The 15,764-nt window shown below is 44.0% G+C and overlaps 1 long non-coding RNA gene across 1 annotated transcript in view; it reads right to left on the bottom strand.

Moving 5' to 3' along the window:
• Positions 1-15,404, bottom strand: part of LOC141993098 (uncharacterized) — a 60,171-nt gene extending 44,767 nt beyond the window's left edge. Inside the window, exon 1 of the long non-coding RNA XR_012640784.1 lies at positions 15,346-15,404. This is a non-coding gene — a long non-coding RNA (uncharacterized LOC141993098). The remainder of the gene's footprint in view (positions 1-15,345) is intronic.
• Between the last annotated feature and the right edge of the window lie 360 nt (positions 15,405-15,764).

Here is a 15,764-nt window from a genome sequence, read left to right as displayed (position 1 = left end):
TATAACTAAACTATTGTTGTCTGTAAAGTAAATAAGGTTTTTAAAACGTTTAAGAAGCTTCATTTAAAATTAAATTAAAATGCTGATCTTATCAGTTTAGTGTAATCCTTGCCCTTGCTTTTCCTTCTGAGTTTTTCCAATGTCTGGCACGTATTTGGATACTTTAAGCTGCACACAGGCTTCTGAGTGATCAGTTGTTAACCAGCTCGGAGAGGGACAGAGGACAGATTTCATGTGTGAAAATACATGTTGGATCCAAATGCTTAAAGCATTGCAAATGCAATTCTCTTCAAACAAACAGTTAAATTTCACTGGCAGGGATGTCCAGCAGGTCAGAATAGAGGCCCCATGATCTCTCTCAGTATCTTCAAGTGCACTGCGCAGATCTCCAAACTTTGATGCCCACAATTCTGAGATTTTTCACTGAATGAGTTGTATTTCGAAATCTTCAACACCCATCCACTGAAATACAGACAAACCCAAGTCACTTTCTTTGACCTTTTCAAGTTTAATTAGAAAAGAAAGTATGGGGCCAAATTGCTCTAAAACTTGAAATCTGTCAGAAAATTCTGATTCCAATTCTTGCATGTACATTCTAATCTCAACCTCAAACGCAGAGCGCTGTTCCACGTGGTGTGATTGTGATGTAAGCAGCAAATCAGGACTTAAAAATATCCCAGCACAGGGGCGCTGGAACAATTTTTAAGGCGGGGGTGCTGAGCTGTGCCCCCTCTTGTCCCTGTCTGTATCCCTCACTGCCCCAGGCTGGGACCAGTGGGCCAAAGCTCAGGCACGGCAGCCGGAACCCCCAGGCACTGTGAGTGCCACTGAAAATCAGCTCACGTGCCGCCTTTGGCATGAGTGCCATAGGTCGCCTACCCCTACCCTACTCTTATGTGAATTTCCATTTCTTCTGGTTTATGAAGATGGTTCCTTGAGGCAAAGAATTTGCTGACCGTGAATATCTTTTCCCATTGAATCAATCCACCACCAGTTTACAGTCAGGGATCATTTAGGGCTGTGTTTCTCAACCTTTTTTATACCAGGGACCTTCCTAAACTGCTGCCTTCCTAATCTGTGTCCGGGAGATCTCAGGGACCAGCACTAGTCCATGTACCAGTCGTTGAGAAAAACTGGTTTAGACTAGTCTGAGGAGAGGTATAACCAGAAGGCACAGGGTGAAATTCATCATCATTTAAAAAGTCACACCAGCAGAAATATTCAGTATAGTATATGGAGCCAACCAGCCTTCACTGGCTCATCTGGGCTGGAAGGTGGTGGTAGAGTAGATATAAAATAGGAGATTAGAGATTTCTACCTCTCATTCCTTTGGTTAGGATGTAGTCAGATTGAGGGCCAGATGCTGATAATTAAAAGTCAATGCTACTCTACATGACTCAAAGCAGGAACATTCATGGAGTAAGGTACAACTCAGAGCGAGTAAAGGGATGAGAACATGGTTACTGATTTCTCCCACAGGTTCCCTGTGATGTCACATTGCCTTGCAGGCTTCCTCTTTGAATAGGCAGCCCCCATACTTCCTCCTTGTTTGACATTTTAATAAAAGGCAAAGCAGGCAAAGATCAAGTGAGCTGTATGGAGAGGGGAAGCCCATATCCAATTCATCCTGCATTAATAAACCGCAAGTACCTCCCTGATATGGAGGTTTATCAAGCATAGGATATAAAGATAGGATAACAGGTGGTCTCACAATAAGTAGTAAAGAGTAATTCACTCAAGGGCTCTGAGGACACAAAGAAGCAAAGACCTATCTTATAACGAGCTTTAGGAGATGTAGTCATTCAGTACATAGGTCACTCATGGACATTTGAAATAATGTCAATAGCTAGGTAGTGTTTGGAGATTCTTCTTGCCCCTGCCAAATACACTATAGATGGAGCTGGTAGTGCTGCCTATTATTCAGGTTGCCTAATACTTGCCATTAGAAGAATTTGTTTTCAGGTGCTTAGAACTTTGCCAAACAAAGCATTTGGGCTGAAATTTTCAGGTGCCTGCTTTAGGCTGAAATCATTGGAAAAAAATCATTCAGCTATTTCCAAGAAAAAGACTAAGAAATGTGCATAATTTTGTCCACATTAAAAGATTCTAGTGACTCTCTCTGAAAAGCTCAAGAACTTAAAAATTGGCAGGGGTTGGCTTTTGTGACAGGGATAGACAGTTTGCCATCCCTCTGAAAATCCACCTAAATCTGGCCAAGTTATAAGACTGAAAAAAATCTCAGTTTGAATATGCTCCATAGAAACAGCCTCGATTTTCATAGGTAAAATCTCAGAAGATGCTGTCCACACTGAGCACACTCGAGCCTCTCACAGTTCCTAACACCCATCCCCACAGAGGGGCTGAGTATGCCCCAGCCCAAGGCTACAGAAGCAAAGCCAGACATGTCCAAGCCCTCCCCAGGGATCAGTGCCCTGGACATGGAACAGGAGCTCCATCTATGGGCTAAAATAGAAGGGAAAAGCCCTTTTGTCCCTAGTTCTTAATTCCTTCATCCTGGAAATCTCATGTAGACTCCCCGAGAGCATGGCCATTTCCTTTGTCTGTTCTCTACCTCACAGAAATCAGCCAAGATGGGGCAATGTGTTGGGCTAGACGACCTTTTTTATAAGCCTGATGCAGGAATTACTGAGCGAAATATTATGGCCTGTGTTATGCAGAAGATGAGACAAGATAATCATAGTGGTCCCCTTTAGCCTTAAATCTATTAATCTTTTCTAATGACTCAAGTGTTTTTGTTCTGCTGCTTTATGTGCCTTTAACGGGTACAATGAGAGGCAGTGTTCACTGTTGATTAGAACATAAGATTCAACACACAGATCTCTGGGTTATAGTCTCAGTTCTGTCACTAACTTGCTTTGTGGTTACCCTTCATCTCCGAAGGGTGGGAAAGACGGCAAAGTAAGAGGAAGGATTGTCTTGGGGCTGGGCACTAGCCTAGGACTTGGGAGACAATTCCCTGCTCTGCCACAGATTTCTGTGTGATTTGGGCAAGTCACATAGGCTCCTTGAGCCTCAGTTCTCCATCTGTAAAATGGGGATAATAGCACTTCCCTTCTTCACAGGATGTTGTGATGACAAATACATTAAAGATTGTGAGGTGCTCAGCTACTGTGGCGATAGTGGCCATAGAAGTACCTAGGCCTGGTACTTGGTGTGTGTCTTATTTCCTTTTTACAGGTAGATTGGCTAATACTCTGCCTGCCTCAGCAGTGTCAAGTGGCTTATTCCATTAATGTCTATAGTTCTCTGAGGTCTTCTGGAGATGCAAAGCACCATTCTTTCAGTAGAAGAAAACAACAAGAACAGTTACAAAGAAAAAGATTGACTACCAAAAGGTTTTTGACCATTTCCCAGCAATAGCTGTAACTGTTGTACAGACTGCTGTTAAATGAAACATAGAATAGTAAAAAGAAAAAAATCCCTTGTTATTTACTTGGAGCCTGATGGTGGGTGAGTTAATATTTTATTGGAGCAACTTCTGTTGGTGAAAGAGAAAGCTTTTGAGCTTACACAGAACTTTTCTTCAGATCTGGGAAAGGAACTGAGGCTTTGTCTACACTACAAATTGCTTCGGTATAATGTAAATTGCTCAGGGGTGTAAGTAACTCACACCCATGAGCGACTTAACTTATACAGACTTAAGCGCCGGAGTGGACAGCGCTATATCGGCAGGAGAGCTTCTCCTGCTAACATAGCTACCGCCTCTCATGGAGGCAGGAGTTAGCTGACAGGAGAGCTCTCTTCTGTCAACTTAGAGCATCTTCACCGGAAGCACCTCAGTGGCTCAGCTGCACCAATGCAGCTGCTGTAGTGTAGACATACCCTCACAGCGTCACAGCTAAATACAAAGGTGGAACAGATTGTTAAGCCTAAGGAGTTGAAATATTTCAAGAGACCATTTAAAACAAAGCAGGCAGCTAACACCTTTGCAATCATAGGACAAAAGAGGGGTCATAGGTTATAGATAGCTCTTTTGAAAGCATTGGGCAGGTTTCCTTTGAGGACAAGGACAGAGAAGTCAGTTGTGGAGGGATTGTTTTGTGAAAAGTGTTCACCCATGGGTAGTATGGTGTTTTGGTCTTATTTTTCTGTGAGTTCATTCAAGAGAGTAGTGATTGTCTTGTTTCACCCACATAGTTGTTATTGGGACATTTAGTGCAATGGATGTTGTGATAGGCCTGCAACCTCATTTGCATCCTTAGTAACTGTGACACATGGCCAGAAAGGGTTAAGCAGCCTGCAGGATAAATGACCATGCAACCGGATTGGCACCTACCTCTTACGAGTGCCCCCTTCTGGTTCAGCATGTCTGCATTCTTTAGTTCTGGTGACTCCTTTCGGTGGTTCTCAAGTGGGTTTGTCAGTGACACAGTGCTCCAGCTGAGTCACAGTCTGCCTGTTAATCAGCACAAACTCCTTCTGGGGAGTATGGTCACCAGGGCCTGTCTCTCTCTAGCCCTCCCTGGGCTTTGGTCTTTCAGTAGTCCAGTCCTGGTATAAGACTGTATTCCCAGGACTTCCTGCAGCCCTCCCCAGGCTCAGTCCCAGTAAGCAGCCAGGAGCTCCCTCAATACTCCCCCAGGCCCTGCTGCTCTTCCAGGAAGCCAGGCCTGCAGTCCTTTCTTCTCCTGCTCCTAGCAACAACTGACTACTGCTCTGCAGCTCCTTTTATATGGCCCTCCTGGGCCCTGATTGGCTGCTTCCCCTGCAGCCACTCTAGCCTGCTTGGAGGACCTCTCCACTTTGTTCCTTCCCTGGGATGGGTGTGGCAGAACCCTGAGGCCTCCAGCAGGGGGCCTTTGGGCCTAGTCTACCCCATCACAGACCCAAATTCAACCTTTAGGGGCATATTGGTAGATGATGTTTGTGTTTTTGCGTGTTTACATTGTTGTCAGCCTCTAACAATATATATATAATCAAACAGTTCCTGTCTATGCTGTATTCTGTTAATTCAGAGATCAAAAGGAGATCTTAATATTTAAATGAACTGTAAATATAGTGATATCACTGTACTACTCACTCTCTGAAGTATATAGCAAATCACCCACAAATTGTGGAAAACAGGCAATTGCCTTATCTTAATCTGTGTAGCTAATTCCTAGTGATGCTTAGGAAATAGGTCTATTTCAAGGTCCCAAAGATTGCTTATTGTTCTCATAAGAACTCTCAGCTGTCAAGAGAAGGCCTGGAACTGTATAAAAAACCCTTGGGTCCTGATCCTTTTTATCTCAGATCTGTTTGACACTTTATGCAAGGGAAGCTTAAGTCGTAAGACTGAGATCTCCAGTCCCACCTGGATCACCCTGGATATGAACACTGGACTGAATCTATGGACTAATTCTAAGAACTTTCTTCAACTCCAAAGCTTACCATCTCTATTATGAAACTGATCTCATAACTATACTCTGTATGAATACTGATCTTTTAACCAATACTCTTGCTCTTTTTTAAAAATAAATTTTAGTTTAGTTAATAAGAATTGGCTGTAAGCGTGTATTTGGGTAAGATCTGAAACATTCATTAACCTGGGAGGTAATGTGTCCGATCCTTTGGACTGGTAGAATTTTTTTATATGATTAATAAGATTTTCAATAACCCTCATCATATTTGACTTGGATATCTGCTTGGAAGCCCAAGGCTGGGTTGCTATAAGGGAACTGTGTTTTGGCTCTGTGTCAGTAAGGTATTATAGAAGCTGTTTTGTTGTTGGCTTGGTAAATCCAAGTATTGGAATATCCACCAGCTTTGGGGATTGTCTGTCCCATTCTTTACAGTTTGTCCTAATTGAGTAACCTCAGTGTGGGCCATAAACAACATAGCATTTGTGAGAACTTCTAATACACCAGAATGAGATTTAAGAAAGAATAAAGATTAATTAGAAACAAGAGAGAGAGGTGGAAACAAGCAGAGTAGAAAACAAAATCATAAAACGCAAAAAGTCTCCACTTATCAATAGTTAGCTTCCCTAGCTAATAGATTTCTCCCTGCTCTCAAAGTTCAGTCTGTTGCAGAGCTGGCTGTTTTCTCAGGAACCAGGATCCAAACATCCATGCAAGCACCCCTTTTTCCCCGTCAACAGGAGTTTTCTTCAGTGACTGGATACAGAGTGCCTTTCCCTACACTCTGTTATATGGAGAAGTCTTTTGTTTCTATTCACAGGCAGGATGAACCTCACCTGGCAGAGTTGCTTTTCTACCTTTAAGTGGTTTTGATTGTTTGCCCTTGTCTCTGACGGTTTTCCATTGACTGTTCTGGGACATGGCCAGGGTAGACTACAGAATTGTGCATTACCTTGCTGGCTCACCAGGGAGGGGTGACAATTCTCTCTTGCTTGAATGGGTCATCAAATTTGGGACACGTTGCCTACTGTTGACAAATTCTACTTCGAGTCCATAAAGCATGCTTTCAATATAAATACATTATTCCTAAAATGTTACCCGTACATGCATCTCACAAGGATTATGGGTCTTGACAAGTGACGAACTTTCTGTAGATCCCTTACATGTTACAGGATATTTATCCCTACAGAATAAGAGATGTTTGGTCTAGTGAGTTTATATCTGGTCTGAAAGTGAGAGCTGTTTGCAAAGAACTGGAGACCCCTTGCGAAGGGGTCTGGCTCACAGTAGTATACTTGGGTCCATGCAATCAACTCTCTGTTCCCTGCTCTGTTTTCTGTGTGACCTTGGGTAAGTGACTAAGTTTCCTCGTCTCAATTCCCACCCCCCTCTGTAAAATGGGGATAATAACATTTTCCTGCCTCACAGGGGTGTTGTGAGGATAAATACTTTAAAGACTTGAGTTGCTCAGATACTATGTTGCTAGGAGCCATGTAAATACCTGAAATAGGCAGCTAGAGGGAGAGGTGTTGCTGGCAACGTGCTATGGTGTATGTGTGGGTAAGCTGAGAGGCAGAGTGGGGCCAGTCCGCAGCATGCTTTGGAAAGCAGGAGTATGGCTGTGAGACAGCTACGAAGCTAGCAGGGGTGGGGTAGTGCTATCTCACTGTCTGTAGCAGAGGTGGCCAAACTTACTGACCCTCCGAGCCACATCCGACAATCTTCAGAAGTTCAAGAACAGGGGCGCACCTGCCGGGGCTTGGAACTTCAGCCCCATGGGAGGCTCGTGATGGGGCTCAGGGCTTCAGCCCTACTCTTGCAGAAGCCCCGAGCCCTAGCAAGTGCACCCTGCAGGGCTGAAGCCCCGAGACCCCCTCTCCCTGCTGCGCAGAAGCCCCTACCCCACCACCCTGCTACAAGGCAGAGGTCCTGAGCTCTCCCCGCAAGTCTGGTAAATGGAGAATGGGGGCTCCGCAAGCCACTTTAATGGTAAAAGAGCCACTCCTGGTCTATAGCTAGAGATTAGTTTGGTGGTAGTCTATACTACCCTCTAAGTATATTCATCACAATGCACATTCCCTAGTCTCTGAATCCCTTCTCTTCTTTGCAGGTGCTTGGTAGATGCTGGGCTTGATAAATCAGAAATAAAACGTAAAAGCTTATGTACTCAGTCTTTGTTACTAAATATAGCACAGCAATATCTGGAATAATAAACTTGCCTGCAACCAAATTACGTACAAACACAAAGGAAAGAATTTGTTTTCCTAACGGCATCAATTAGTTAAAATCATTGTAACACTCCAGCTGATAAATTGGACAAAAAGCCTCCCCATCTCTCACTAAAAGGGGGCAAGTTAGGGGGCAAGTTCCAAAGTTAGGGCAAGGCTTGGCGAAGAGGCACAGGCCATGGAACTCCACTCAGATCAAGAGTAATTCCAGGGAGGTTAATGGAATTACACCAGTGCAAAACTGGCACAAGTGACAGGAGAATCAGGCCCAAGATTTTTTAAATATTCCTCAACAAGTAAGTTTTAAAAAGGAATTTGCTCTGTTGTGAAGTAGATAATGGGGGCAGTAAACTTTGGTGGCAATTTTAGAATCTTTCTCCCCTTTATTTAGCTAACCTCTGCAAAGCCCTATGATTTACTCTCAGGGTTTGTCTTCACTGGAGATTAGTTTCCTTCAGAGCATACTGGGACATAACTCTTATCTGTGTTTCGTCTCTGTGTCTTGGATCAGTTTGGGAATCCCTCACTCCCACTGATGTGCAGTTACTCACATAAGTAGTGCCAGTGAAGTCATTGAGACTACTCATGTGAGTAAATGCACATCACTGGGAGTCGGGGGTTTCAATTAGCCACTGTTAAACTGAGGTGGGTCCAGAGTGGTATTGTGGATCTGAATCCCTCTGTACTTTGGGGAAATTTGGACTGAGTTCTGAACTCTCCAACTTGGGCCACTCTCTAAAATGAGACAAACCTGAACCCCCAACTTCAGATCCAGTTCTGGCTCCCAGTATAATTAACTGTGGCTGCTTGTACACAGGTACCACAGTCATCAGCAGGAATCAAGCCTGTGGGCTTCAGTACAGTAGTAATGTGTCTGCACTGATGCTCCAGTGTTTGATTGCTGTTGAGAACCATGGTGCCTGTCTGTACGCGCAGCCCCAGTTTGGTACAAAATACTACATTAGATGAACACCTGCAATCACTCTGCACTAACTCTAACAGAAGAAATACGTAATACATTAAGACTCAGTACTTGTAATCATGTCAGCCTCTTGTTGCTAGTCCCAGTGACTAACAACCTGCTACTTACTCACTGATGACAGTTTCTCCTTTAGCTCAAGTAGCAGGGATGTGCACTTTTAGTATTGACAGTCCCAGGTTTGATTCTACCACCCGTAGTTAAGCAGCCATAGGTCAGTACATGAAATTTGCAGCTTGGTCCCATCCATACCTGTTCGCGATGTTTCAAATATTACTCTATGTCCTAAAGGAGTGCTGCATCACTGCAGAGGGACAATTAACTAGCTAAATAGGATTATCCCTTGGCCCTGAAGGTACATTAGATACGCAATACCTGTGATGTATCTGGCTTTTAGAGCTGCATATTTCTGTCTGCTTTGTGTAATGTATTAAAATAAGTGACAGATTTTCCCACATCAGTGGAACATTTACAGTATACTCTCATTCCTCCAGAGCCCTATTATCCAAACCTCTGCATTATCCGAGTCCTTTCCTTGTCCCCCAGCATGAGATACGTGCCCTTTGCAGCATTCGGATAATGTGGAGGTTTGGATAACAGAGCAACAACACTCAGCCAGGACTGCGAGGAGGTGGAGGAGACCCTGGCAACAGGGGAGGCTGCTCTGATGCTGAATGGTACCTGCAGCAGTACAAGGAGCCCTTTGCAGCTCCACCATCATGGGAGTGAGCGAGCAGGGCCAGGACAATGGGGCTGCAGAGGGCTCCCTGTGCTGTCACTGGGCCAGTGACAGCAGATCCCTGCAGGTGCAAGGAAGGATACAGGCCTGCTGGGGGCAGGGCAGAACAGAGTCCAGAGCAGGACCAGAGCAGCCCCAACCCCTTGCACCTGCAGGGATTGGATGTCACCAGCCCTGCAGCAGTGCAGGGAGTCCTCTGCAGACCTCCCATCATGGGAGTGAGTGACAGAGCAGAAATCCCCGGCCAGGGCTGCGAGGAGGAGACCCTGGCCACAGGGATGGCCACCACACTGCCACATGGCTCCTCCCCTCTCAGTTATTCAAACTCCCAACCATCCAAATAAATTCCACATCCCCCATGCTATTCAGATAATGGGGAGTACATGGTAGTAAGTTACAGGGTGTTCTCGTGTAATGTTCATCCTTTTCGTTGTTAATAAAGCTAGGCAGACTCACAGCCTCTCACTAATGACACACTTCACATTAAGCTCTTGGCCTCCTTCTATTCCCACTGAGTTCAATGGCAAAACTTCCATTGACTTCAATGGGGGCAGCATCAGACCCGTATGTTGATATTTTTAGCATCCAGATTTCATCTAATCAAACTAAGTAATCAACATGAACTGCAAAGAAATGGATTTGACTATTTAGTCAATACATTTCCATTTAACATTTAATTGAGTTTATTAAAAAACATAAAGAAATCAACACAGCCCAACTAATTCAACTTTGTGTTGTTTTTTTTAAACAAGCACTGACTCACCTCCCTCCCTGCTGCTTCCTCAAGCTCATCCATCAGGCACAGCCTGGCCCTTCTCTCTTCATCTCTCACTCTGCAGAATCCCTCTCTGACACTAAGGCATAGGCGCCGACTCTGCGGGTGCTCCAGCCCTGTAGCACCCATGGAAAAAAGTTAGTGGGTGCTTAGCACCCACTGTCAGCCAGCTCCCCGCTCCCTGCCCAGCGCCTCCCGCCCACCTGCTGATCAGCCACTCCTCCCCAGCACCTACCACCCGCCATGAGCAGCTGTTTCATGGCATGCAGGAGGTTCTGGGAGGGAGAGGAACTAGGTGGGGAGAGGCAGGGCAGGGGCTTGGTGGAAGGGATGGGGTAGAGGCAGGGTCTGGGGTTGAGAACTCCCCCAGGGCCCAGAGGAAGTCAGCACCTATGTCCTAAGGTGCCCCTATAGCCCCTTAACATGGAGACCTCTGTTCCCAACTGTAAGTGATTTGGCCACTCCCAGTACCCACTCATGGCCAAAGTGCCTCTGCAGTGCCCTGCTCTTTATCCCTCTGGATCCCTAATTTTTAACCGATGACCCCCACTCCTTACCCTGTTATTCCTTAGTTGCCCCCTGTGCTCGTTTGAACCCTGGGTTCAGTAGCTTCTCCCCTAAGGTTCGGAGAGGGGCCTTTAGATGCAGTGGGGCTTGTGCCAGCCCACCTCCCGGAATTCAATAAGGCCCTGCTCTTTAACCTCCCTCTTCCAGGCCCTTTTACACAGACTCCACGCTTGCTCATCCTATCCCCACTCTTACTGGATCAGGGTTTATTCAGACAAAATGAGCTCAAAAGTAAAACTCAAAGGCCCAGAAGTGTGTCCCAGGGCATGGCTCTTACCTCAGAGCCTAGACATGTGAGAGAGTTTGTCATAAATAAAGGGAAGAGTAACCACCTTTCTGTATACAGTGCTATAAAATCCCTCCTGGCCAGAGGCAACATCCTATTACCTGTGAAGAGTTAAGAAGCTCAGCTAACCTGGCTGGCACGTGACCCAATGGACCAATAAGGGGACAAGATACTTTCAAATCTTGGGGGAAGGAAGGCTTTTATTTTGTGCTCTTTGTTTACGTGGTAGTTCTCTCTTGGGACTGAGAGAGGCCAGACAGAAATCCATCTTCTCCAACCCATCCTAATCCAAGTCTCCAATATTGCAACCAGTATAGGTAAGCCCGGCAAGGTGGATTAGTTTATCGTTTGTTTTATGTGAATTTCCCCTGTGTTAAGAGGGAGGTTTATTCCTGTTTTCTGTAACTTTATGGTTTTGCCCAGAGGGGGATCCTCTGTGTTTTGAATCTGAATACCCTGTAAAGTATTTTCCATCCTGATTTTACAGAGGTGATTCTTTTACCTTTTCTTTAATTAAAATTCTTCTTTTAAGAACCTGATTGATTTTTCATTGTTCTTAAGATCCAAGGGTTTGGGTCTGTGTTCACCTGTACAAATTGGTGAGGATTATTATCAAGCCTTCCCCAGGAAAGCAGGGGTAGGGCTTGGGGGGATATTTTGGGGGAAGACGTCTCCAAGTGGTCTCTTTCCCTATTCTTTGTTTAAAACGCTTGGTGGTGGCAGCATACTGTTCAAGGACAAGGCAAAGTTTGTACCTTGGGGAAGTTTTTAACCTAAGATGGTAAGAATAAGCTTAGGGGGTCTTTCATGTGGGTCCCCACAACTGTACCCTAGAGTTCAGAGTGGGGAAGGAACCCTGACAGGGTTCCATCACAGAGTCACTTTATCAGTCTTAGTAGGTGAGCCACTCTGGGGTTCATCTAGCAGCTAGCCTGCTCAGAACTGACTTCCCAGAGTCAGCTCCACTCAAGAATTGCTTCAGGTCCCTGCTTGAGGTTCCCTCCCCACACCAGGTGTTTGTGGTTTGCTCATTTAGCAAGCCTGCTCCAGGCTTCAGTCTCCTGCAGCCAATTCCCTCACTCCCTTTGCTCGCTCACATTGACCCTAGCAGGATTTTGGATTGTCCCATTCATATGATCGAGCTGGGTAGGAATGGAAGAGCAGCAGCCGGCTAAAGTACAATGTTTGGGAGTCTGTTAAAAAGTAGAGATTGCAACAAAGAAAGTGTCTCTGGACCAAGCGTGATCAGCGAGGCCGTGGTGCTTGCTGGTCTGAAACCAATTTAGTTTAGTGAGTCAGAGCGCTGGATTACTAGATAGGGTACTTCATTGCTTTTAGTCAATCAATAAGCTTTGCAAATACTCCCACTTTAAACATGGCTTTATTTCAAACAACTTATTGTTGTTACCTGTTAACCTTCAGCCCTTGCTTCTGGATTGGCCACATGAGGCCTGTTCTAGCTTTAAGGGCTGCAATCTCTATTTTGCTTCACTGTCCTCCTCTTTGAGCCTGCCTGGAGCTCATCCAGCTCAATCAGTGTTTTGTTGTTGTTGTTATCAATAATTAATTTTGGGGTTTGGTGGCTGAACCACAAAAATCCCCTCCAGAATTATTTCAGGTCAACCCAAAGGAACCATTTTTTTTTCTTTCCAAAACAAAGAACTAAAAAAAATGTTTGTTTTGGGCTGAACAAAACATTAGAACTTGAAACTAAATATTCTTGGTTGTTTTTACTTTTTTTTTTTTTTGAGTTAAATTTAGCTGAATTTCAGAAAGAAACAGTTTCAAAGCAAGCAGTCAAAACACGTCATTTCAAAAATATTAAAATGCTTTGCTTTGACTGTTTCTAAAGTTTGCCTTTGGCCAAAGCAATTGGCTGAGTTTGACTTGAGGCTGCATTTTTTTCAGCGAATAAACTCTTGCTAAAAAAAAAAATAATAATAAAATAAATGTGCTCAGCTCCAGTCCTGACCTTCAGGGTCCTGAAATATGTTTCATTGCTATATTCACAATTATGATGCTCTACTATATGATTCATATGAACCATGCGGCACACGGCACTGTTACATCAGGGAAATTCATTGTAGTGCTCAAAAAGTGAGGGGCTAAGAGCAGTACAAAGAACCAGGCATAGTATCCATGTAAACTCTATCCCTTTACCACCCATATCCATGTCACCTAGGGAATTTCTCACCACCGTCTCAGACAGAGGAGGCTTGGGTGTGACATCATTCCTGCCTCTCTGAACATGGTATCACATTCCTGGCCACATTCCCAAGATTGACAACCCCAAGTGTTCAAAAATCACAACTCAGGCCCTAAAATGTCACGAGATTGCCTTAAAGATCATTAGATTTTAAAAAGGGAAGGGGTTTGTTTTCCAGTTTACGGTGCACTTGAATCAGGTTGTCAAGCTTTTCTCCCCAGTCATGAGAGCTAGAATTTAAATAAAAGAAAGCGGAGATTTTCATGCAATCTCTTGATTCCAACAGCTGGAGCCTTAAGAAACACATCAAATATTGCAAGACCCTGAGTAAAATCCAGAGTTAGTAACACACCCAGCATAGCCTTTCTGGGCAACTGACAGAGTGACACCATATTCAGAGAAGCAGGAATGGTGTCACACTCAGGACTCTGTCTGAGTTGGGAGTGAAAAAGTCTCCAGCTCATGTGCCGGATATGGGGGGGGGGGGAGGGAGGGGGTTTACACAGATGTTATGTCTGGTTCTTAGGTACTGCTGTTAGCTCCTCCCTTTTTGAGCACTAAAATAAACTTCCCTGATGTAAGAAGGTTAGTTTGCAACACAGTTTATAATAATCATATCCAGCATAAAATCATCTCAGATTAAGTTTCTGTTAATTATATACCTCTCATAAGACATCATTCCACAGAAAAGAGACTCGTTGCTTTCTGGAGTGTGCGGCTCTGCCCCTCAAACTTTTTTGCCCAGACAAGACGACTGGGATATGTTTCTCTTTGAGAAATATGAATAAGGCACCTAATCCCTTGAGATGCAAGAGAGCTCAGTGTACAGAGAAGATTGTATTCTTTTCACTTGTCTTGAAAACTTAGCATATTAGTCGGTGGGGTGGGGGGCAGGGGAGGAAATTAGGCACACACCAATATTTTTGCATTGCTTTTCATATTATTGGAGGGAATATGGATCAGGTGATAGTGCAAGGAATGAAGGCGTGTGACATGGCAGACATACTTAAAAATATTGATGCAAAATATGCAATATTTTTAAACTTGCAGTGGGGTTTTGAACCTAAAGGAGCACTGAAATATTTGAAGAACTTCAAAAATATTCCCCCAGGAGAATAAAACAGAATTGCATACACAGCAAGAGACCTATATAGTGAAAACAAAATCCCCCTGACTGAAGATGTCTATGCTGTTGGAGATGTGAAATGGATGTTGGATTGCAGCTCAAAACTGCTTTGATGGAGGTAAGCAATGATCCACCAGAAATAGTCTATTCCCTGCACAGCCCTTTCAATGACCTTCGTACCTAACCGCAGCACCCCTGCTATGACACCCTGCAGCTCCCTAGGTCAAATTCTGTCCTAATATAAGCAGTTATAACTCCACTGGTTTTCTCGGAATTGCGCCTGCTTACACTAGGTCTGAATTTGGCCCCGTGACTGAAATGTCTCTTGTCCATGAATATTTTCTGCTTCAGATACTAGCTCTTTGACAGCAACATCATGGGTTACTGGCAAATAAATTAGTTAATGCTTAGTCCTCTCAAAACAGCCTAGATAAGGAGACTTGAATGAAGCCTATGGTGCAAAACTGAACTTGTCTGTATGGGAGCTCTACTGGAATAAGATGGATCTGCTCATGGATAGTAGTTTTTTCTACAGAGCTGGTGAAGCTGCTTAGCTAGAAATCTGTGTTTTGGATACCAAGAATCCTGAGCTCATACTGCTTCTGCTTTGATTTGTATAGTATGTTTATGGGTGGAGGGAAGTGGCTTGGATAAATGTCAGAGCTAGCTAATCCCTTTGCTCGAAGACCAAGCTATTTAAAAAAAAAAAAAAAAGCTTGAAAGGTTTTGATTCACTTCCTAAAGAAAATCCAGGCCCCTTTGCACTTCCTGGTTCTAGCTCTGATAATGAAATACCACAATGTGACCTTTTTGTCTCAGGAAAGATGAGAAAAACCTGTCCCTGTGAGATTTCTGAACTGGATTTCAAAACCACAGCGGTTCAAGATAAACATGGAATCAAAACTCCAGAGTGTTTTGAGCTTTCGCCATCGCGAATGGCAAGACTTAACAGATAGGCTGAGGGGCAGGTGCAAAAGGCTTGACGTTTATTCACTGATGTAATTATAAAACTAAAGAAAAACAATACATGCAGACGTATATTAAAGTGGTGTCTATTTGATCAAATTTTTCTGGCCTACCTTTGGAGATCTCATCTTCTTAATTTCTCTTCAGAGACGGCATTGTGCCTACCTATATCTTTATACAGCACATAGTACAAGAGGGCCCCAATCTTGACACAATCTGGACACTATAACAACAATAATATTAACAAAAATACCTGGTGAGCCATAGCACGTGTAAACTACATTATGCAATAGACATTTCAGCCTCCTGACACTCTCTCTGAACAAAAAGAAAAGGAGGGTGCCACAAGTACTCCTTTTCTTTTTGCGAATACAGACTAACACGGCTGCTACTCTGAAATCTCTCCGAACAGGTAAGTTTCTATGGTGTCTGATTGCAGTCTGTTCACTTGTTCACACTTCTGAAGACTGAATAGTTCAGACTGTTCTGTGATACTACAAAGATCATTCAAGTAACAGATTGACACCTATGT

Source organism: Natator depressus, chromosome 9 (assembly GCF_965152275.1).
Source record: "Natator depressus isolate rNatDep1 chromosome 9, rNatDep2.hap1, whole genome shotgun sequence".
NCBI classification, from domain to species: Eukaryota; Metazoa; Chordata; order Testudines; family Cheloniidae; genus Natator; species Natator depressus.
Note: the sequence above shows the minus strand (reverse complement) of the source record. Positions and strands in the feature narration are given on the sequence as shown.